We start from the raw sequence: 23,597 nt of genomic DNA, 5'->3' as shown, positions 1-23,597 counted from the left end.
TCACCGAAGCTAAGCACAGAGTAGATCCTGGTGAGATAGATGGTGAGATGCTTCTGTTTTCTGGTGATAATGTGCTAATTGCATCAAGCTCACTTTGATACTAGGAAATATATATTTGATTACATAGAGGAAGATGACCAGAGTGCGTACAAGTTCATTCAGTTAATTTAAATAAGAAGCACTATGGTTAAGTTCAATTTTGTAGCCAGCAAAGAATTAGAGGAAGATCAGGAAGAGGGCAGAAAAAGAGAAATGTGGAGCTAGACACAAGAAAGGAAACATAATTATGTTTACTTTATAAGTTTTTTAAAATTAAGTTTTTAGTAACTTGATATTAAATAATGCTTACATTTGGGAACCAGCACTTAAAAATAAATGTTTCACTTGAAGTATATATGTTGTACTCTTTATTTTAAAGGAATATTAAACTATACTTTAAAATTATTGATATATCTGTCCATGAGTTCAATTCTAGTAAATTCATTTGCTAAGTGTGATTTTATTATTATATAGATCTTCCAAAGAGGAAACTAACTCTATGACTCCAAATGGGGAACTTCTCTGAAACTTAATAAAACTTTGCTTAGTTGCCTGGGGCACCAAGAGGTTAAAGGACTTGCCCAGCACTTTGAAACTAGTATTGTATGTGTCAGATCATGTTTTTTTCTGAGGCTGAGGCCAGCTCTATAATTCTCTACAGCATACTTGGAATCAGTTCTTACCCTGAATTAATTGCCAAACATTCATTATGAATTTTTCTTTCATTTCTAATTTTTATTTCATCAATAGATTTACTCTTGATTTGTGGTGATATATTACCTTATGATCACCTACTTAGAAAGAAAATGTCTCAGCTCCACATGATTGCATTATTTATGATTTATATCTGTTAAATTTACTTCTAAACCATGGCATGAAATTCTAAAGAAAGGTAGTACTATATGGGTAAAAAATGGAATTCTGGGGAGTGACTCAGTTGCATAATATAGTAACATTTGGGACTTATGAAAGGCTATATATACTTTTTTTTTTTTTTTTTTTTGCTTTTTGGAGGGCACTTGGGGTTAAGTGACTTGCCCAGGGTCACACGACTAGATTTTTGTGTTAAGTGTCTGAGGCTGGATCCGAACCCAGGCCTCCTGACTCCAGGGCCGGTGCTCTATTCACTGCGCCACCTAGCTGCCCCCTAAAGGACTGATAGGTGACCTGAAGATACCTTTTTTTTTTTGCCTTTTGGAGGGCAGTTGGGGTTAAGTAACTTGCCCAATGCTTCACGGTTGGGGTGTGTGTGTGTGTGTGTGTGTGTTAAGTGTCTGAGGCCGGATCCAAACTCAGGTCCTCTTGACTCTGGGGCTGGCACTTTACTCACTGTGCCACCTAGCTGCACTATATATATTCTTTAAGAAAAAAGCTTAGTTTTCTTGAACCACACTTTTTGAAAGACATGTTGTAGCCTTTCTGTAGTTTAATTTGAGGAGTGTCTAACTTAAAAAAAATAAAGCTGCAGATGAAGAATAATGATATAATTTTTGTATGTAAATATTTGTCCCAGTGCATGGATAAAATTGAAGAAATTATAAATTTGGGTTTTAAATATTCTGGTTTTTAAAAATTAGATTGTTCTTTATTCAAACCAGACTTCTATGTGAAAGTATTTAACATTTTTAATTTTTCATTCTTTTAAGAAACTTTGATTTTTTTTTTTTTGACTTTCAAATAGACCTCTCTCCACTTTCCTACTAGAGGGCCATTCCTTTTTAACAAAGAACAAAAAAGGAGAAAAGATTTTTTAAAGGGTCTTTCCACAAAACTAACCCGTGCATTTATGAAGTATGAGAGGTTTTGCAGTGTTTCACACTTGGGAGTCTGGTCTCTCACATTTCTAATGAAGGAATGGGAGTATGTTTTTCTTCTTCATTGGGGCCACCTTGATCATTTATAATCGCACAGCATTCATTTTCTTTATTGTTTTCTTTGTTCAGCCTTTGTGAATTCTGCAAGTCTTCCTTTGCTTCTACCTTTCAGAGTTGTTGTTTATTATGGCACATCTATATTCCATAGGTTTTTTTAGCCAATCAGTGGACATCTGCTTTGTTTCCAGTTCTTTGCTATTTCATAAAATACTTTTATCAATCTTTTAGTATACCTGGGACATCCTTGGTGTGTATGCCTAATGATAGAATCTCTGGGACATAGTATGTAAGCATTTTAGTCACTTAGCAAAATTTAAAATTACTGTCCTATTGTTTGGACCAATTCAAACCTTTACTAATACTTCTCAAAGGAATATAGAATAGTTTAAATAACTGGAGGGATACTAATGCTAGGCCATGTCAGTATGATAAAAAAATGACAATATTACTTTAATTAACTTGCAGGGTTTTTTTTTTTTAATCAATCAAACATGTATTGTGCTATGTGCTAGGCACTGCTGTAAGTAGTAGGCATATAAAGAAGGGGGAAATCCTTTAATAACAAACCAGGCCCTTTTATATACAAGCAAGGGAAATATAAGATAAATTTGGGTGAATCTCATAGGAAAAGCACTGAGAGTTAAGATGCCTGGGAAAGGCTTCTTGCAGAAGGTGAAACTTTAGCTGAGACAAGTACTTATTGATTGTCGAGCCTTGTGCCGAAGAGCTGCAGATAATAAAGAAAGACAGAAGCAGAATAAAGGGCTCATACTCTGTTTGAGTAGACAACATTTAAATACCTATGAATATACAAAATATACATAGGATAAGTGGAAGATAAATCTTAAAGGAAAAGTGCTAGCAGCAAGGAGAATTATTAGAAGAGGCCTCCTGAGGTGAATCTGTAAGTAAGACAGGAAAAGTAAAGTAGCAGAGAGAAAACATATTCTAGATAAGAATTGGTGAGATGGAATGCTCTGCATAAGGAACCATTGGTAGGACTGTGTTGCTGTGTCATTGAGTTCATGGAGGGGAATAAAGAATAATAAGATTGTAAGAGGAGAGGAGGCCAGACTCAGAAGAATTTTAAGGGCCAAACAAAATTTTATGTTTGATCCTAGAGGTAACAGGGAGTTCCTTTGGTTGGGTAGTGGGGTAACATGTTCAGATTTTTGCTTTGGGAAAATCATTTTGCCAGCTAAGTGGAAGATAAATTAGATTGGGGAGATATTTGAGGCAGGGAGACCAAATGAAAAGTCTCTTGCAAAAGTCCAGGTGAGAGGTGAATAAAGGGGTTTTTACTGTATTAAGAGTTGTATGAAGAGAAGAAAGGGGACATTTACAAAAGGCATAAAGATAGAAAAGACAAGATTTGACAGAAGATTAGGTATGTAGGAATGTAAGTGAGGAGTTGGGGATGACATGAAGATGGTGAGCTTCTTGCCTTTGACAGTAATGAGAAAGTCAAGAAGAAGGAAGGGTTGGAGAGGGGAAAGAGAGCTGACAAATTATATTTTAGATATATTTACTTTGAGATTTAGATATTTTAAATTCAACATCATTTGAACTATAGAGGTGTGACTTTCATTTGGAGAAACAAAGCTCTAGAATTTCATCAGAAATTAGGGAGGGGAGTAGGAATCAAAGGGGACCAGACTGTCAAGACCTCTGATTTTACTACAAAGCAGAAATCATCAAAAAATTTGGTGTGTAACAGACTAGATAAAATTGAATTCAATAACAATGTGTTCAACAGATCTCAAAACATGTATTTATTGGGTAAGAACTTCCTATTTGACAAGAACTACTGCGAAAACTAGAAAGCAGAATTAAACTTAGACCACAGTATATGCAATAGTAAGCTCAAATTGAATTTGATTTGAATATAAAAAAATCACAGCATTAAAAATATAGATTAAAACTAGATTAGGTACTTTTTTCATAGATATGTTTTAGGGAAATTTGTGGAATTTAAAAGTTTGTATGAAAAAAATCAATGAAACTAAGGTACTGATTGTGAAAAATCTGAGATTATACTCTGTGTTCTATTCCCATAGTCACTATGTAAAATAGAGAGGAAAGAGTATTGTAATTTCACAGCATTTAGTTTCAATTGTCTTGTTTTTCCATTTGTATTGTTGTTCCAAATAATATAAATAGGTCAGCTAGGTGACACAATGGATAGAATGCCAGACCTGAAGTTAGGAAGACACATACTCCTGAGCTCAAATCCAGCCTCAGTTATGCTAACTGTGTGACCCTGGGCAAGTCACTTTAAACCTTTTTGCCTGAGTTTCCTCATTTGTAAAATGAGTTAGAGAAGGAAATGACAAACATCTCTAGTATCTTGATCCCAAAAGGAGTCATGAATAGCTGAACATGACTAGAAATGACTCAACAACAACAAAGTAACATGAATAATAAAAGCAACCTTTTTAAAATTTGAAGTTGAGATAATGATAGAACTAATATTATGGTGTTTTTTTTTTACTTCTCTGACAGAAATAGCCATTATTCTTTCATTACTCCAAATCAGTTAAACGTTTCGGGATATGGTTGCTGAACTAGAGGCAGGTGTATAGGAGTGGTGAAATGTACATGGATAAGGGAAGTTAATTTGGCCATTAAAATATTTTTAATGTAAAGTTTTGACTTTACATCAAATATCTTTTATAAAGGGGTTTGATATCCAAGAAAGTTAACTAACAGCCAGTGGATAAGTGGTCAAAGGATATTAACAAAACTGTTCTCAGAAGAAAGAAGTGAAACTCTTAACCTGATAAAAGAATCCTCCAAATAATAAGGCATGCAAAATAAATTATTCTGAGATTGCAACTCACAAACCACCAAATTGGCAGAAATGACAAAATATGGGAATAACTAACATTAGAGGAATCCTACATAGTTATTATGCTGGCTAGATATAACCTTTTAAAGGGGAAATGTTATCAGTTCATAAGCACTGAAGTTCATTAGCTTGATTGTGAAGGTGAGGGGCCGGGCATTATTGTACACAGTAATGAGCAAAAAAGTGGAATCATTCAGCACCTATAGCATATTCCATCATTGACAGTGCAATATGACAATTCAGGGTAGCATAGGGGAGCATATGCTGTATATTTCAAATAAGATTTTCATAGGAAAAAAAGTTAATCGAAAGGTTATGTTATAAATTTAAACCCTTTTTGGGGGAGTATTTGCCTATAGCGACTCATTCTTGAGATACTCAGATAACTGTTGATTCACTATATTATATTTTCATTTAGTGTCTTCTTATTGTTAACAAGTGATTTTTTCCTATATGTTCTAAAATTAATGGCATTGATAATATGAAAATAAGTAGAACTATTAGGCTCTCAAGCTCTGCAGAGCTGCCATTTTGATGGATTAATTCAAATGTTCCTTTTGACTGATAAATTTTTTTTACTAATTGCCTGATAATTTCACTGTCTTTGCTGAACCATCCAGTTCATTGCTGGTTTTTTCTTTTTTTTTTTTAACATGATTTTCAGGTAGTCCAATAATTTTTAAATTGTCTGTCCTGGATCTATTTTCTAAGTCAGTGGTTTTTGCAGTGAGATATTTCACATTGCCTTCTATTTTTTCATTTGTTTGGATCTGTTTAATAGTATTTTGATTTCTTATAAAGTCACTAGCTTCCATTTGCTCCAATCTAATTCTGAAGGAATGATTCTCTTCAGTGAGCTTTTGAGATTCTTTTTCCATCTGGCAAATTTGGCTTTTTAGGCATTCTTCTCCTCATTGCCTTTTTGAGCCTCTTTTGCCATTTGAGTTAGTCTATTTTTTAAGGTGTTATTTTCTTCAGTCAGATTGTTGACTCTCTTTCATGATTTTCTTGCAGCATTCTCATTTCTCTTCCCAATTTTTCTTCTGCTTCTCTTACTTGGTTTTTAAAATCCTTCTTAAGCTCCTCTGTGGCCTGTAACCAATTCATGTTTTTCTTTTTCTTTTTTTCGCTTTTTGGAGGGCAGTTGGGGTAAGTGATTTGCCCAAGGTAACATGTTTAGTTTTTGTGTTAAGTGTCTGAGGCCGGATTTGAACTTAGGTCCTCCTGACTCCAGGGCTGGTGCTGTATTCACTGCACCACCTAGCCACTCCACCAGTTCATATTTTTCTCGAAAGCTTTTGGTGCAGGAGTTCTGACTTTGTTGTCTTCCTGTCATTCCATGCTTTGATCCTTTTTGTCCCCCAAAAAAGGAATCCAAAGTCAGATTGCTGTGCTTTCTTTGCTTCCTTGGCTTGCTCATGTTGCCACTCAGTTACTTGACTTTTGAGCTTTTTACCACAGTAGAACTCTGCTGCCAGAAAGGATAGCTTTGTCCCAAATCGCTGGGGTTTTTGCAGATGCTGGAGCTATTAGTTGGCTGTCATCTCTGAAGCCTCCACATGCTCTGGCTCACTGGTCACGCACCCTAGGACCTCCACCCTAGGACCTCCACCCAAGACAGCAGTCCAGATCCAAGCAGGTTAAAGCAAGAGCAATTACCCCTCAGGATGGTTGCTTGTTCCCTCTATAATCTGCAGGCCAGGAGCTCTGAAGCAGCCACGTGGCAGTGTGCCTCAGCTCCTTCTCCCTCTGGGGGTAGAGACTGGACCGCACTCCTGGACCCTCTGTTCCCAGTGTCTACACTGACCTCTCACTTTGTCTTTGGCATTTATGGGTTTATAATTCTGGAAACCACCAGAGCTGCTGGTGTTCTACTCTCCTGATATTTCTCTAGCTGTGGTTGGTTGGGCTGCCCTGAGGCTAAAACTGCAGACTCACGCTGGACTGGGCTCTTCCTCCAGCATGCTGAGATGGACCCTTCCTGTCCACCTGCCAGGCTGTCTTCAGCGGGATGTTTGTTTTTCTCTGTCACTTTGTGGGTTCTATAGCCCTAAAATTTGTTTAGAGTCATTTTTTATAGGTGTTTGAGGTGGTTATGGGGGGAGCGCAGGGAGTTTTCCTGCTTTTACGACACCATCTTGGTTCTGCCCCCCCCTTTTTTTCTTTATATAAATAAAACCATAAGTAAGTTTTCATTTTTAATGCTTTTTTTCAACATTGAGTTTGGAGAAAAATCTCTTCATTAGATTTACTAGATTAGTCTTTGTTCCATTTTATTTAGGTAATAGTTCCTCTTTTGTCTTCAGAGGTCCATACTAGAGAAGTATCTTTTAAGATACAGCCAAACCCAATTGAAACCAGAAGTTGCCTTTAGGCCACAACTTCTGGTTTTAAAAAGAAGTAACTGCTTGCAGCACATATTGGTCCTGGAGGTGATTTGTGTAGGGAAATTCAGTTTGTTGTTGTTGTTTCTTCCTTTTTTTGGGGGGGTGGGTATGATGAGGTGATTCTTTTTTTTTAAATTATTTTTTATTTTAATTAATTTGTTTCCTTTTAGTTTACAGGATTCAATTCCACAATTCCTTGAGTTTCACATTTTGTCCTTTTCCCTCCCCACCCCCCCAAGGCGGCATATAGTCAAGTATAGGATCTGTAAATACTTTCACATTATACATTAGTCAGGTTATAAGGACGGATTGTACCAGCTGGAATGAAAAATGGTAAAGAGGACATAAAACCAAATAAGAGAAGGAAAAAGATCAGGTATTTTGCTTCTACCTGGATATAAACTCAGTTCTTTCTAGTTCTTTCTCTGGATATATTTCTCTCCATCACGAGTCTTTTGGGATTGACTTATATCACTGCATTGCTGAGAAGAGTCCAATCTATCAAAGTTGGTCATCACATATATGTTGTGTCTGTAATTGTGTACAAATTTCTCCTGGTTCTACTCTTCTCACTCAGCATCAGTTTGTATAAGCCTCTCCAGGTAAAAATGAAGACCGTCTGTTCCTCGTTTCTTATAGCACAATAGTATTCCATAACATGCATATACTAAAACTTGTTCAGCCATTCCCCAATTGGTGGGCACCCCCTTAATTTCCAATTCTTTGCTACCACAAAAAGAGCTGCTATAAACATTTTTGTACATATGGGTCTTTCTCTCATTTCTATGATTTCTTTGGGATATAACCCTAGGAGTGGTATTGCTGGATGAAAGGGTATAAAAGTATTTACAGCTCTTTGGGCATAATTCCAGATTGCTCTCCAGAAAGGCTGGATCAGTTCACAACTCCACCAGCAATGCATTAGTGTTCCAATTTGCCCACATCCTTTCCAGCATTTGTCATTTTCCTGTTTTGTCATCTTAGCCAATCTGACTGGTGAGATGTGGTACCTCAGAGTTGTTTTGATTTGCATTTCTCTAATCAGTAGTGAAGTAGAGCATTTCTTCATGTGCTTATAGATATCTTTAATTTCTTCCTCTGAAAACTGCCTGTTCATATCCTTTGACCATTTATCAATTGGGGAATGACTTGTATTCTTATAAATTTGACTCGATTCTCTGTATATTTTAGAAATGAGTCCTTTGTCAGAGACATAGGTTGTAAAGATTTTTCCCCAATTTCCCATCTCCCTCTTAATCTTGGTTACATTGGCTTTGTTTGTACAGAAGCTTTTCAATTTCATGTAGTCAAAATTATCCATTTTACATTTTATAATGCTCTCTAATTCTTATTTGGTCATAAAGTCTTTCCCTCTCCACAAGTCTGACAGGTAAACTATTCCTTGTTTTAGGAGACTGCTTACAGTATCAACCTTTATACCTAGATCATGCACCTGTTTATTTCATTTTTTTATATTCTATTTTATTCAAATGCCATAATTTATTCAGTTATTTCCTCTTTTTTTTTTTTTAAAGCAATTGGGGTTAAGTAACTTGCTCAAGGTTACACGGCCAGGTGTTTCTGGGTAGGTGCTAAGTGTCAGAGCCCGGATTCGATCCCCAGGTCATCCTGACACTGGAGACGGTGCTCTTACTCTCTGTGCTACCTGGCTGCCCCCATGCACCTGTTTAGACTTGATTTTAGTATATGGTGTTAGATAATGGTCTATGACCAGTTTCTGCCATACTATATTCCAGTTTTCCCAGCAGTTTTTGTCAAATAGTGAGTTCTTATCCCAAAAGCCAGGGTCTGGGAGTTTATTAAATAATAGATTGCTATAGTCATTGACTTCTGAATCTCGTGTGCCTAATCTATTCCATTGATCCACTCCTCTATTCCTCAGCCAGTAGCAAGTAGTTTTGATGACTGCTGCTTTATAATACAGATTGAAATCTGGTATAGCTAGTCCATCTTTCCCTAGCATTTCTTTTCATTAATTCCCTTGATATTCTGGACCGTTTATTCTTCCAAATGAATTTTGTTACTATTTTTTCTAGCTCTATAAAGTAGTTTTTTGGTAAATTAATTGGTATGGCACTAAATATATAATTTAATTTAGGTAAAATTGTCATTTTTATTATATTAGCTCGACCCAGCCACGAGCAATTGATATTTTTCCAATTAGTTAGATCTAACTTTATTTGTGTGAAAAGTGTTTTGTAGTTATGGTCATATAGGTCCTGGGTTTGTTTTGGCAGGTAGATTCCCAAATATTTTATAATGTCTACAGTAACTTTAAATGGGATTTCTCTTTCTATCTCTTGTTGTTGAATTTCATTGGAAATATATAGGAATGCCGAGAATTTATGTGGGTTTATTTTATATCCTGCAACTTTGCCAAATTTATTTATTGTCTCAAGTAGTTTTTCACTTGATTCTCTAGGATTCTCTAAGTATATCATCATATCATCTGCAGAGAGTGATAGCTTGGTCTCTTCTTTGCCTAATTTGATTCCTTTTACTTCTCTAATTGCTACTGCTAACATTTCTAGTACCAGATTGAATAAGAGGGGTGATAATGGACACCCTTGTTTCACCCCTGATCTTATGGGAAATGCTTCTAGCTTCTCCCCATTACATATAATACTTGCTGATGGCTTTAAATAGATGCTACCTATTATTTTAAGGAAGGCTCCATTTATTCCTATACTTTCTAATGTTTTTAATAGGAATGGATGTTGTATTTTGTCAAAAGCCTTTTCTGCATCTACTGAGATGATCATGTGGTTTCTGCTAGTTTTATTGTTGATATGATCAATTATACTGATGGTTTTTCTAATATTAAACCATCCTTGCATTCCTGGAATAAATCCTACCTGATCAACGTGTATTATTCTTGAGATAATTTGCTGTAGTCTTTTTGCTAGTATTTTATTTAGAATTTTTGCATCTATATTCATGATGGAGATTGGTCTATAATTTTCTTTCTCTGTTTTATCTCTTCCTGATTTAGGTATCAGTACCATATTTGTGTCATAAAAAGAATTTGGTAGGACTCCTTCTTCACTAATTTTCCCAAATAGTTTGTAGAGTATTGGAATCAATTGTTCTTTAAATGTTTGATAGAATTCACTAGTGAATCCATCTGGCCCTGGAGGGAGTTGACTGATGGCTTGTTCAATTTCTTTTTCTGAGATGGGATTATTTAAGTAATTTACTTCCTCTTCAGTTAATCTGGGCAACTTGTATGTTTGTAAATATTCATCCATTTCCCTAAGATTGTCAAATTTATGTGCATACAATTGGGAAAAATAATTCCTAATTATTGTTTTGATTTCCTCTTCATTGGAGGTAGATTCACCCTTTTCATTTTTGATACTCATAATTTGGTTTTCTTCTTTTTTTTTTATCATATTGCCTAAGGGTCTATCAATTTTGTTGGTTTTTTCATAAAACCAGCTCTTGGTTTTATTTATTAATTCAATAGTTTTCTAAATTTCAATTTTATTAATCTCTCCTTTGATTTTCAGTATTTCTAATTTAGTATTTAATTGGGGATTTTGAATTTGTTCTTTTTCTAGGTTTTCCAATTGCATGCCAAATTCATTGAGCTCCCTTTTCTCTAATTTAATCATGTATGCACTCAGGGATATAAAACTTCCCCTAAGAACTTCCTTTAATGTATCCCGAAAATTTTGGTATGTTGTCTCATTATTATCATTCTCTTGAATGAAATTACTGATGGTTTCTATAATTTCTTGTTTGACCCACTCATTCTTTAGGATTAAATTGTTTAATTTCCAATTAGTTTTTAGTCTGTCTTTCCCTGGCCCTTTATTGCATATAATTTTTATTGCATCATGATCTGAGAAGGATGCATTTAATATTTCTGCCTTACTGTATAGAATTGTGAGGTTTTTATGCCCTAGAATGTGGTCAGTTTTTGAGTATGTGCCATGAACTGCTGAGAAGAAAGTATATTCCTTTTTATCCCCATTCAGTTTTCTCCAGAAATCTATCATACCTATCCTCTCTAAAATCCTGTTCACCTCCTTAATTTCTTTCTTGTTTATTTTGAGGTTGGATTTATCAAGTTCAGAGAAGGGGAGATTAAGGTCTCCTACTAGTATAGTTTTGCTCTCTATTTCTTCCTCTAATTCCTTTACCTTCTCCTCTAGGAATCCGGATGCTTCACCACTTGGTGCATATATGTTAAGTAATGATATTGCTTCATTCTCCATGGTGCCTTTTAACAGGATATAGTTTCCTTCCTTATCTCTTTTAATTCGGTCAATTTTTGCTTTTGCTTTATCTGATATAAGGATTGCTACCCCTGCTTTTTTTACTTTAGCTGAGGCATGATATATTTTACTCCAACCTTTTACCTTTACCTTGTGTGTATCCCTCTGTTTCAGATGTGTTTCTTGTAAACAACATATTGTAGGATTATGATTTCTAATCCATTCTGCTATCTATCTCCATTTTATGGGAGAGTTCATTCCATTCACATTTACAGTTATGATGGTTATCTGTTTATTTCCCTCCATTCTTTTCCCACCCTTGTTAATGTTCATATTTTCCCTCTCTTCTCCCTCCCCCCCCTTAAATCGTTTTCCTTTTGACCACCGCCTCCCTCAGTGTTCCCTTATCAGCCCCCCTCTCTTTTCCTCCCCTTTCCCCTTACTTCTTCCCTCCCTACAAACCACTCCCACCCCCCTTTTGTAACCCTTTCCCCCTCCTACTGCCTGTAGTATATTTTTATACTTAATGCAGTATGTTATTTCTTCTTCGCACCAAGAGTGACCGGAACAAATCTCATGCGAAGCTCCAATCCCTTCCCTCTTTCCCTCTAAGATGATACTTTTTGTGTTTCTTCTCCATAGAGTCCTATGCTTAACTGGTTGTTATTCCCTCCTTGTACCAGAACCAGTGATGGGAAAGCTCATATGCCTCCCAACTCCCTCCTTTTTTTTCACTCTGCTTTACAGTTTTTATGCCTCTATGTGTGGCATAATTTACCCTTTTCCACTTCATCCATTGCAGTCCCTTTGCAGCCCTTAATAAGATTTTTTAAAATCATTATTTTGTGTATTTTATACTCATACCCTCTACTTGTCTATAACCAGTTTGCTCTTATCAAATAGCTGGGTGTGTATATGTTCTCCTTGTTTACCTAAGTCACTGTTGCATCTCGTAATTGGAGGTTGAATTTTCCATTGAGTTCTGGCTTTTTTATCAAGAAGGTCTGGAACTCTATTATATCGTTGAATGACCATCTCTTTGCCTGGAAGAATATGCTCAGTCTTCCTGGGTATGTGATCCTTGCTTGTAACCTGAGCTCTTTTGCATTCTGGAAAATTGTATTCCACTGCCTCTGATCTTTCAGTATAGAGGCTGACAAATCCTGTGCAATCCTCACTGTGGACCCTCGATATTTGAATTGTTTCTATCTGGCCGCTTGAAGTATTTTCTTTTTTATCTGGTAGTTCTGGAGTTTGGCCACAACATTTTGAGGATTTTTCAGTTTGGGATCTCTTTCAGCAGGTGTCCAGTGGATTTTCTAGATTTCTATTTTACCCTCAGGTTCTAGTATCTCAGGGCAGTTTTCCTTAATGAGCTCTTGGAGAATGTTGTCCAGGCTCATTTTTTCATCATAATTTTCTGATAGGCCTATGATTCTCAGATTATCTCTCCTGGATCTGTTTTCCAGGTCAGTTATTTTTAATTTGAGGTATTTTACCTCTTTTTCTAATTTTTCATTCTTGTTGTTTTGCTTGACTAATTCTTGGTTCCTCATAGAGTTACTTGTTTCCATTTGGTTACTTCTAGTTTTTAGCAAATCATTTTCCTTGGTTAATTTTTGGAGTTCCTTTTCCATATCATACACTTTTCTTTTTAGAGAGTTGTTTTCCTCATTATAATGTTTTTCTAATTCTGCTATTTTGCTTTTGAGAGAATTATTCATTTTGTCTTCTATCTCTCTCATTTTGTTTTCAAAGTTCCTTTTTATCTCATCTAGGAGAGCCTTCTGTGCTTGGGATCCATTCCCGGTTGAAGTTTCAGCTGTGGGTGTGGAGTCCACATTGTCTCCCTCTGAGGTTGGTTCCTCCCTCTGAGGATAGTAGGACTCCAGAGTCTTTGTCTTTGTAGTCTGCTTTCTACCCATTTTGAGGCAGGGTCCTAGCCACGCCCTTCCTCTAGGATCCCAAGCCTTTACTGTAGAGGGTTTTGCCCTGGGGCAAGAGTTACTGTGTTTTCAGGGTGAGGGGGGGTTTGGAGCAAGTGAGGTTCACTGTGTCATCCTAGTGTTTGGAGGTCCTGAAAGGGGCTTTTTAAAAAAATTTCTGGGCTATGTAGTGGTAGCCCCAGGAGTGTTTGCTGTCCAGGGCAAGGGCTGCTGTATTTGCTTCTTACCTTTCTCTTTCCAGTCCCAGCTCTTTGGTGATAGGCCTGGTAGTGGACCTTGTGGTTGGTGGGAAGACTTGCCCTCTGAGTTGATCAGGCCCCTTCCTGGCCTGCTCCTGTGGGCTGCGCAGCGCCTTCCCGGCCTGCCTCTGTGTCTGCCAGCTGCGCCTTGCCTTCCCGTTTCTTCCTTTGACAAGGCAAACTCAGTGAATAAAATTGAAACATTTTGTTTATATTTTCATTGTGTAGAAATCACAGCCTATTCTTACACTTTAAAAATCAGAAGGTTATACTACTCATTATATAGGATTTATATTAGATTGATTTCCTGATTAGTTTAGGAAAAAACCCTCCTGAAGAATAGACTTATTCTTCTAGACCTGGAAAGTACTCTAGAGAGACATCGAGTCCTTCATTTTACAGATGAGAAAATTGAGGTCAGATAACGTCAGTTAAGTAATTTTAACAAGACAGTTAAGTGACTTAGAATTTACCCAAGTTTTCTGCCTCCAAAGTCATTGCTTTTTTCACATTGTCGCCTCTGTGAAATAAACTTATAGACACTTTTGAAAATATATAAACTGAGAGAATGAAGAAGCTTTGTGAGATTTATTGGTCAAAAATTGTTTATTTCTTGGTCAAATGTAAGTTGTTTCTGTGATACAAGGTACCACGTATAGAAAGAAAGAGAAAAGGCCACAATTGGGGGTGGGGCAGGGAGAGTGTGGTTAAGCTTCCATCTGGAGAAATAAATTGACTACATCCAGTCTCATTAGCTGGGCTTACTGTTATATGGACCTGAAGAACAGCTACAATATGGAATTGACCCTAGGGGGTTCTAAGCTATGAGACTGTGAACCTGATGATGTACAGCGTCGTTTCTATTTCCTGCAAATTCCTCAGTACAACAGGTAAATCCATCACTTGAGGTCAGTGGACATGAGATTTCCATCAAGGATTACCTCTTTGTTTTTTTTGAAAGGAAATCTGTATATTGAGGGATTAAAATTTACTCTAGTCAAAACAGGGAAATCGACTATAGATGAATATTAGCTAACTAAAAGTGTTGCCTGCCAAGAGCATTAGTACAGCAATATGGGACTACATATGTATACATTAAAAAAATTTTTTTATATATACTTAAGATGTAGAGGTGATCCCATGGCCAAGTGGGAAAAATGCATGGCAATATGCAATTATATTTAATCAAGAATATTGAATATTAATATTTATCCAGAGCTTTGTTTTATGTGTGCTATAATAATTACTTACATCATTCATTTGGCAGTTATCTACTGAATTGAGATAGCTCATCTATTATTTTGTTGAATTTTTTTATTTCAAATATTGCTTAAACATTTTCCTGTTTTTTCCTTGACTTCCTAACTAGAATATAAACTCTTTGTGGGTTGGCTTTTCTGGAGATGGGGGAAGGGATAATAAGACAAAGGATGTTCATTTAACAGAAGGGTAGAGACCCCTTAGGGTAGAATTAGGAATTGATGGATGTTACAGAGAAGTGTATTTTGCCTTGATATAAGGAGAAAAATTAGTAATAATTAGAGCTGTCCCATGAAATGAACTACTTTGAGCTACTACCATTACTCTGAAATTTTGTAAATCTGTATCTTTGTACCTCAAACACTGTGTAGCGCAAAGTATAAGATTCAATGGAAAGAATGCTGGATTTGGAATCAAGACCTAGGTAGAAGGCAACTGGGGAAGTAATAGGCCTGAAGTCTGAAAGATCTGAGTTCATAGCCTGCTTCAGATACTTATCAGTTATGTGACCCTGGGCAAGTCACATTATCTCTGTCTCTCTCTGTTTCCTCATTTATAAAGTGGGGATAATAATAGCCCCTACCTCCCAGGGTTGTTGCCATGATAAAAGGAGATAATATTTGTAAAGTACTTTATCAACCATAAAGCTCTATATTAATGCCAGCTATTATTATTAATCTTATCACTGCTCTTAATTTGTGATATGTAATTGGTGAAACTCTTAAGTGTTCAATACCTATTTGTTAATTTATTCAGTTTTTAAAATTGTCAAATTACTCATTAGCATTCATTGTTCCCTATTTTACACAGAATTTTCATGATTTGATATGCTTTTTGAAGATGGATTTACTTGGTGTTACTTTAGAAGTAATGCATTAAAAATATAAGCAGTTGAAGGAAGCAGCACAGTCTAAATTTTTAAAATGTAAAACATAGCTGAGAGTACACTCTTTGAAGTTAGGTCTCTGACTTGGATGCTTTAAAGTATGTTTTCACTTAATTTGTTAGTAATATAGGAAAACCATTTTAGAACATTTATATTATATAAATTTCCATTTTTCTCCTCCAGTTTCCTGGAAATGTTCCACATTTTAAGAAACAGCCACATACAAGTTATGCTCTGATCCATTGGTGAGGGAACACTTCACCTGACCACGAATTCTTCCATATTTTTAGGCTCTTTTGCTATTGTCCCAAAGCCTCACTCAATCTTTTTATTTTAAAAATTTTCGGTTTTTATTAATTTGTTTCTTTACTTTTAGTTTACAAGATTCAGTTCCACAATTCCTTGAGTTTCAAATTTTCTCTCCCTCCCTCCCCTCCCCCTTCCCCCTATGGCAGCATACAATCAAGTAGAGGATCTGCAAATACTTTCACATTAGACATTAGTCAGGTTATAAAGAAGGATTGTATCAGATGGAATAAACAATGGGGAAGAGGAAATAAAACCAAATAAGAAATAGAGCAGGTAGTTTGCTTCAATCTGAATTCAAACTCAGTTCTTTCTAGTTCTTTCTCTGGATGTAGACATCTCTCTCCATCATGAGTCTTTTGGGGTTGACTTATAACCCTGCATTGCTGAGAAGAGTCCAGTCTATCAAAGTTGGTGGTCACACATAACGTTGTGTCTGTAATTGTGTACATATTACTCTTGGTTCTACTCTTCTCAGAGAGCATCAATTTGTATAAGCCTCTCCAGGTAAATATGAAGTCCATCTGCTCCTTGTTTCTTATAGCACAATAGTATTCCATTACATTCATATGCCACAACTTATTCACCCATTCCCCAATTGATGGGCACCCCCTTAATTTCCAATTCTTTGCCACCACAAAAAGAGCTGCTATAACTATTTTTGTGCATATGGGTCTTCCTCCCACTTCTATGATTTCTTTGGGATACAACCCTAGAAGTGGTATTGCAGGGTCAAAGGGTATGAAATTATTTATAGACCTTTGGGCATAATTCCAGGTGGCTCTCCAGAATGGTTGGATCAGTCACAACTCCACCAGCAATGCATTAGTGTTCCAATTTGTCCACTTCCTCTCCAGCATTTGTCATTTTCCTGTTTTGTCATCTTAGCCAGTCTGACTGGTGAGATGTAGTACTTCAGAGTTGTTTTGATTTGCATTTCTCTAATCAATAGTTATTTAGAGCATTTTTTCATATGCTTATAGATATCTTTAATTTCTTCCTCAGAAAACTGCCTGTTTATATCCTTTGACCATTTATCAATTGGGAAATGACTTGTATTCTTTTAGATTTGATTCAATTCTCTGTATATTTTAGAAATGAGTCCTTTATCAGAGACATAGGTTGTAAAAATTCTTTCCCAATTTTCCACTTCCCTCCTAATCTTGGTTACATTGGCTTTGTTTGTACAGAAGCTTTTCAATTTCATGTAGTCAAAATTATCCATTTTGCATTTTATAATGCTCTCTAATTCTTATTTGGTCATAAAGTCTTCCCCTCTCCACAAATCTGACAGGTAAACTATTCCTTGCTTTCCCAAATTGCTTACAGTATCAGCCTTTATACCTAGATCATGCACCCATTTAGACTTGATTTTGGTATATGGTGTTAGATAATGGTCTGTGCCCAGTTTCTCCCATACTATATTCCAGTTTTCCCAGCAGTTTTTGTCAAATAGTAAGTTCTTATCCCCAAAACTGGGGTCTTTGGATTTATCAAACAATAGATTACTATAGTCATTGACTGCTAAGTCTTGTGTACCCAATCTATTCCATTGATCCACTACTCTCTTCCTCAGCCAGTACCAAGTAGTTTTGAGGACTGCTGCTTTATAATACAGATTAAATCTGGTATAGCTAGTCCACCTTCCCTAGCATTTCTTATAATTAATTTCCTTGATATTCTGGACCTTTTGTTCTTCCAAATGGATTTTGTTACTACTTTTTCTAGCTCTATAAAGTAATTTTTTGGTAAATTGATTGGTATGGTACTAAATATATAATTTAATTTAGGTAAAATTGTCCTTTTTATTATGTTAGCTCGGCCCAGCCACAAGCAACTGATATTTTTCCAATTAGTTAGATCTAACTTTATTTGTGTGAAAAGTGTTTTGTAGTTGTGTTCATATAGGTCCTGGGTTTGTTTTGGCAGGTAGATTCCCAAATATTTTGTAATGTAATTTTAAATGGTATTTCTCTTTCTGTCTCTTGCTGTTGAATTTCATTAGAAATATACAGGAATGCCGAGGATTTTTGTGGGTTTATTTTGTATCCTGCAACTTTGCCAAATTTAATTATTGTCTCAAGTAGTGTTTTTACTTGATTCTCTAGGATTCTCTAAATATAACATCATATCATCTGCAAAGAGTGATAGCTTGGTCTCTTCTTTGTCTAATTTGATTCCTTTGATTTCTTTTTCTTCTCTAATTGCTACTGCTAACATTTCTAGTACCAGATTGAATAAGAGAGGTGATAGTGGACACCCTTGTTTCACCCCTTATCTTATTGGAAATTCTTCTAGCTTCTCCCCATACAATAGTTGCAGATGGCTTTAAATAGATGCTACCTGTTATTTTAAGGAAGGCTCCATTCATTCCTATACTTTCTAATGTTTTTAATAGGAATGGATGTTGTATTTTGTTAAAAGCCTTTTCTGCATCTATTGAGATAATCATGTGGTTTTTGCTAGTTTTATTGTTGATATGATAAATTATACTGGTAGTTTTCCTAATATAAACCATTCTTGCATTCCTGGAATAAATCCTACCTGATCAAAGTGTATTATTCTTGTGATAACTTGCTGTAGTCTTTTTGATAATATTTTATTTGAAATTTTTGCATTTATATTCATGAGGGAAATTGGTCTGTAATTTTCTTTCTCTGTTTTATCTCTTCCTGATTTAGGTATCAGTAGTATATTTGTGTCATAAAAAGAATTTGGTAGGACTCCTTCACTAATTTTCCAAAATAGTTTGTAGAGTATTGAAATCAATTGTTCTTTAAATGTTTGATAGAATTCATTAGTAAATTGATCTGGCCTTAGAGATTTTTTTCCTAGGGAGTTTGCTGATGGCTTGTTCGATTTCTTTTTTGAGATGGGGTTATTTAAGTAACTTACTCCTCTAATAATCTGGGCAACTTATGTTTTTGTAAATATTCATCCATTTCACTAAAATTGTCAAATTGATGTGTATACAATTTGGCAAAATAATTCCTAATTATTGTTTTAATTTCTTCTTCATTGGAGGTGGATTCAGCCTTTTCATTTTTGATACTCATAATTTGATTTTCTTCTTTTTTATCATATTAACTAAGGGTCTATCAATTTTATTGTTTTTTTCATACAACCAGCTCTTAGTTTTATTTATTAATTCATTAGTTTTCTTAATTTCCATTTTATTAATCTCTCCTTTGGTTTTTAGTATTTATAATTTAGTATTTAATTGAGGATTTTCAGTTTGTTCTTTTTCTAGCTTTTTCAATTGCACGTCCAATTCATTGACATCCATTTTCTCTAATTTATTCTGTATGCACTCAGGGATATAAAACTTCCCCTAAGAACTGCCTTTGCTACATCCCACAAGTTTTGGTATGTTGTCTCATTATTGTCATTCTCTTGAATGAAGTTACTGATTGTTTCTATAACCATTCACACATCCACCATGCTGTAGCAGGCCCTCATTATATCATGCTGATGCTGTTGCAATCGCATTCTAGTTGGTCTCTTTGCTTCATTCTCTCCTCCCTCTCCTTCATCTTTCATTTGACCGTCAAAGTGATCTTCCTTAGGTGTAAGGGTATTCAGGTCACTTCTCCCCCTACTCACATGTCATTGGCTCCCGATTACCTCCAGAGTCAAAACTAAAATTCTCTGTATATTTTTAAAAGTCATTTACAAACTGGTCTCTTTCTACCTTTTCAGTCTTCTTATCCTTGACTCCCTATCACCTGCTCTTGATCCAGTTCCACTAACCCATTTGCTGTCAGTTAACTTTATTCACAGTGTTCCATCTTCTAACTTCATGCCTTTTCATTGGTTGTCCCCCTTGCCTATGATGTTGTTTCCTCACTTCTACCTCCTGACTTCTTTTGCTTTCTTCAAGACTTAGCTCAGATCCCACATTCTATAAGAGACCTTCCCCATTACCAGTACCTTCCCTCTAAAATTGCCTCCCAGCTATGTATGTCGCGTGTGCCTTTTATGTATGCAGTTGTTTGCCTGTTGTTTTCTCCTTTAGAATAGGATCTCTTTGAAGGCAAGGGCTATCTGTGTCGGTTCCTTTCTTTGTCTCCTCAGTGCTTCTTGTTGATGATGATGATGACAAAATCCTGTAGCAAATCATTTATACTCTGAATTTTCAGAAGAGACAGGGTAATATAGTAGAAAGTGCATTGTACTTGGAATCATAAAACCTGATTTTTAGCCTCAAGTTTATCATTTAACATATAATATATACTTGAAGAAGTTACTGAGTCTCCTTTAGGTTCATTTTTTTTTCCTTCCATGCTCTTTAGAAGTATAGTTTAACATAGGGTTAATATGGGGAGGGGTAGAAAGGGAGGCATGTAGAGGGAAATCCAGGTGATAAGAAAATAAAAGTTATCAACACACTTTTTTTTAAAAGAATATAAATTTCTCAAAGACAAAGATTGGTGTTGCTTTTGTATTTGTATACTTAGTACTTGCCAGGTAGTAACACTTGATGCTCTCTTCTTCCCTACCTTCCTCCCTCCTTCCCTCCCTCCCTCCCTCCCTCCCTTCTTTCCTTTCCTTGAGATGCAGATGAGGCATACATTTACAGAAATAGCCATTGTGTTGATTTATTTTCCTTAATTAAATTTGTTACAAGGTAATTTTTTGGGGGGGAGGGGAGAAAGTCGTAGGAGGGGTATAGTGATAGAGATACAAAAAGAACATCAGTGAGGCATTAACATACAGAACTGAGCAGAAGGAAGTTCAATAAGGGACACAGACAAAGAGACCAGTGTTGAAACTACTTTGTTTTATTTAATATGTATTTAAGAAAAACCACATAATAGAGCCTCATGTTTTCATATGAAATCTTCTTGTTTCTTTGTATAAGGAGATGTTCATTTTTCTTGATGTTTGCCAAGGTTAAAATAATAAAAAGAAAACTTTTTTTTTTAAAAGAACATACTTGCTTTTTATAAAGTGATCTCTCAACTGCTGAAGCAGGCTTTTTCCTCAAATCGTATTTCTATTTGACACCTCCACTGTTTTGCCAGTGTTGACCAATTCTTCCTTGTGTATACTTTCTCCTTTCTTGTTTTCTGTGATACTGTTCTTTTCTCCTACCCATCTGACCATTCCTCAGTTACTCTTTAATAGATTATCATTGTTCTCCCTCCCACTAAATGGTGTTATTCCCTGCAACTGTTATTGGAGTCCTTTTCTCTTCAATCTTCATACTCTCAATATTTTCACTTCTCATGGGTTCAGTTGTTTTCTAGAGATATGATGCCAAAACTCTTATTACTTCTCTCTCCCCTATTACAGTCCTGCATAATCAATTGCCTACTGAACATTGGGTTTCCCATAGATATCTCAGATTTATCATGTCTAAAATAACTTATCTATATCTCCTAAACTTACCTCTCTTATACCATCTTTATACTCACCAAGGCTCACAAGGTCACAATCACCCTTGATTCTTTTCATTCCCTCAGAATTCCCCACTGCCAGATTTTGTTGATTCTGTCCCCACAACAGCTTTCACATCTTTCCCCTTTTGTTTACAGACTTACCTCCTCATTACTCGTATGGTCAGCATTGTCATTTGGGCCCACATTACCTCCTACCTGGATGACCATTATTGCTACTCTTCTTCTCTCTGGGTTTTTTCCCACACCAGTTTAAAATTGATATTCTTAAAGCACAGATCTGATCATGTTGCTTCCATACTCAAGTGACTTCAGTGACTCCTTATTGCCACTAGGACAAAATACTCTGGGACTTAAAACCTTCCACAGTTTTCTCTAGCCTCTCTTAAGAGATCGAGTTCAGGTTACTACCTTTCATGTACTTCACCTTCCCGCCTACTAGTTCTTTCTTATACACGACATACCCTGTCTCACCTCCCTGTCTGTTGTCACCCACCTCACTTCCACCTCTTAGGATAGCCTTGCTCAATTTAAGGCTCACCTCAGAAGTCATCTCCAACACAAGACCTTTCCTGATCTCCCCACCAATTCCTCCACCCAGTTGTTAGTGTTCTCCTTGTAGTGACCCTTCACAATAAAATAATTTTAATGTCATTTTTATCTTTTGTCTTCTCCCGCATTGTCTGAGCATGAGTAAAGCATCTAATACAAATAAAAATTATCATAAGTGTTGGAGGTAGCTCTTTTAATTTAGATGCACAGTTGGAATGAAATGAGGCACTTGCAAGTAGTTGAACATTTAACAAAAGGTTTACTTTGCCTTAACATAGCAAATATATTCCATAAAATTAATCCCTTATCTGGTCACAGTTTATTGAATTTCCACGTCTCCCTTTAGTTTCCATAATCAGACCTTGATCTTTATCCAACCATCACCTCTAATTACTCAACCCCTCAGCACTGTCCCAGACCATCACCCCTGCACTAGCCACACTCAACAATTGCCATCTTGACCCCTTGGTGATTCAGTTCAGCTATATTGTTGTCTTCTCTTGAGTCCCTTGCCCTCTCATCATATTACTGATTGTGCCTTATGAAGCCTCAGCCTTAGACTGTTCCCATCTTCACTTTTATGCTATTGAATGAATGTGGAAAAAAAAAAATCACACAACCATCCTAACTGGGTCTTCTGCAAATTTATGTTATGTAACCTCAACTAAGCCCCTGCTGCTGCTATTTAATCCTTTTTCACTTCCCTAATTAGCACACCATCATACTCACTATAGTGGGTCTTCCAAACCTTTTCATCCCTTCTCATACCTCCAGTGAATGCCTTACCTTGCCCCTACCCTCATACATGAGAATCCTGCTTCATGTTTTACTCAAAAAATTGAGACCATTTCCTGACAGCTTCCTTTTCTCCCCTCCTCCATATATTTTATCACCCAGATGCCTTCTGATACTATCTCCTCTTTCACCTTTGTCTCACATAATGAAGGAGCCTTTTTCTTTGCCAAGGCCAACCGCACTACATGTATAAGTGATCTCATTCCATCCTATCTCCTCTACTATCTATAGTAGAGGATTGTCTCCTCTACTTCCCTGTTCTCACATTTTGGGTGTCCCCTAATGCTCTTTCTAGTTCTTTCTTTTTCTCTCTCCCTGCTCTCTCTTTTGGTGATCTCATCAACTCCTGTGGGTGAAACTATCTCTGTACTGAGTCTCAGATCTAGACGTCCAACCCTTGTTTCTCTCCTGAGTTTCATTCCATCTTTACCAATGGCTCCTCAGATTCATCATGTCCAAAAGAGAACTCGTTATCTTTTCCCCCAAATCCCTGTCCACCTCTTCACTTATGATTCCCATATTCTTTCCAGTAACATAGGTTCATAATTTTGAAGTCATCCTCAAATCTTCAACATCCCAGGGTGGCTAGGTGGCACAGTGAGTAGAGCACCGTCCCTGGAGTCAGGAGGACCTGAGTTCAAAGCCGGCCTCAGACACTTAACACAAAAACTAGCCATGTGACCTTGGGCAAGTCATTTAACCCCAGTTGCCCTCCAAAAAGCAAAAGAAAAAAATCTTCACCATCCCTCACCCCTAAAGAGCTGAGCAATTGTCAGTTTTTGGTGATTCTTGCCCCTTAAAATCTGCCTTATCTTTGTCTCTCTC

At 36.3% G+C, this 23,597-nt stretch overlaps 1 protein-coding gene across 3 annotated transcripts in view; it reads left to right on the top strand.

The window, feature by feature from the left end:
- The window catches only part of MPP7 (MAGUK p55 scaffold protein 7), a 265,591-nt gene that overhangs the window by 147,220 nt on the left and 94,774 nt on the right, over window positions 1–23,597 (top strand). The gene's annotated exons all lie outside the window — the stretch shown is intronic.

This window comes from Petaurus breviceps, unplaced genomic scaffold (genome assembly GCF_028583685.1).
Source record: "Petaurus breviceps papuanus isolate PSGF00001 unplaced genomic scaffold, PetGlider_PUasm1.0 178, whole genome shotgun sequence".
NCBI lineage: Eukaryota > Metazoa > Chordata > Mammalia > Diprotodontia > Petauridae > Petaurus > Petaurus breviceps.
Note: the sequence above shows the minus strand (reverse complement) of the source record. Positions and strands in the feature narration are given on the sequence as shown.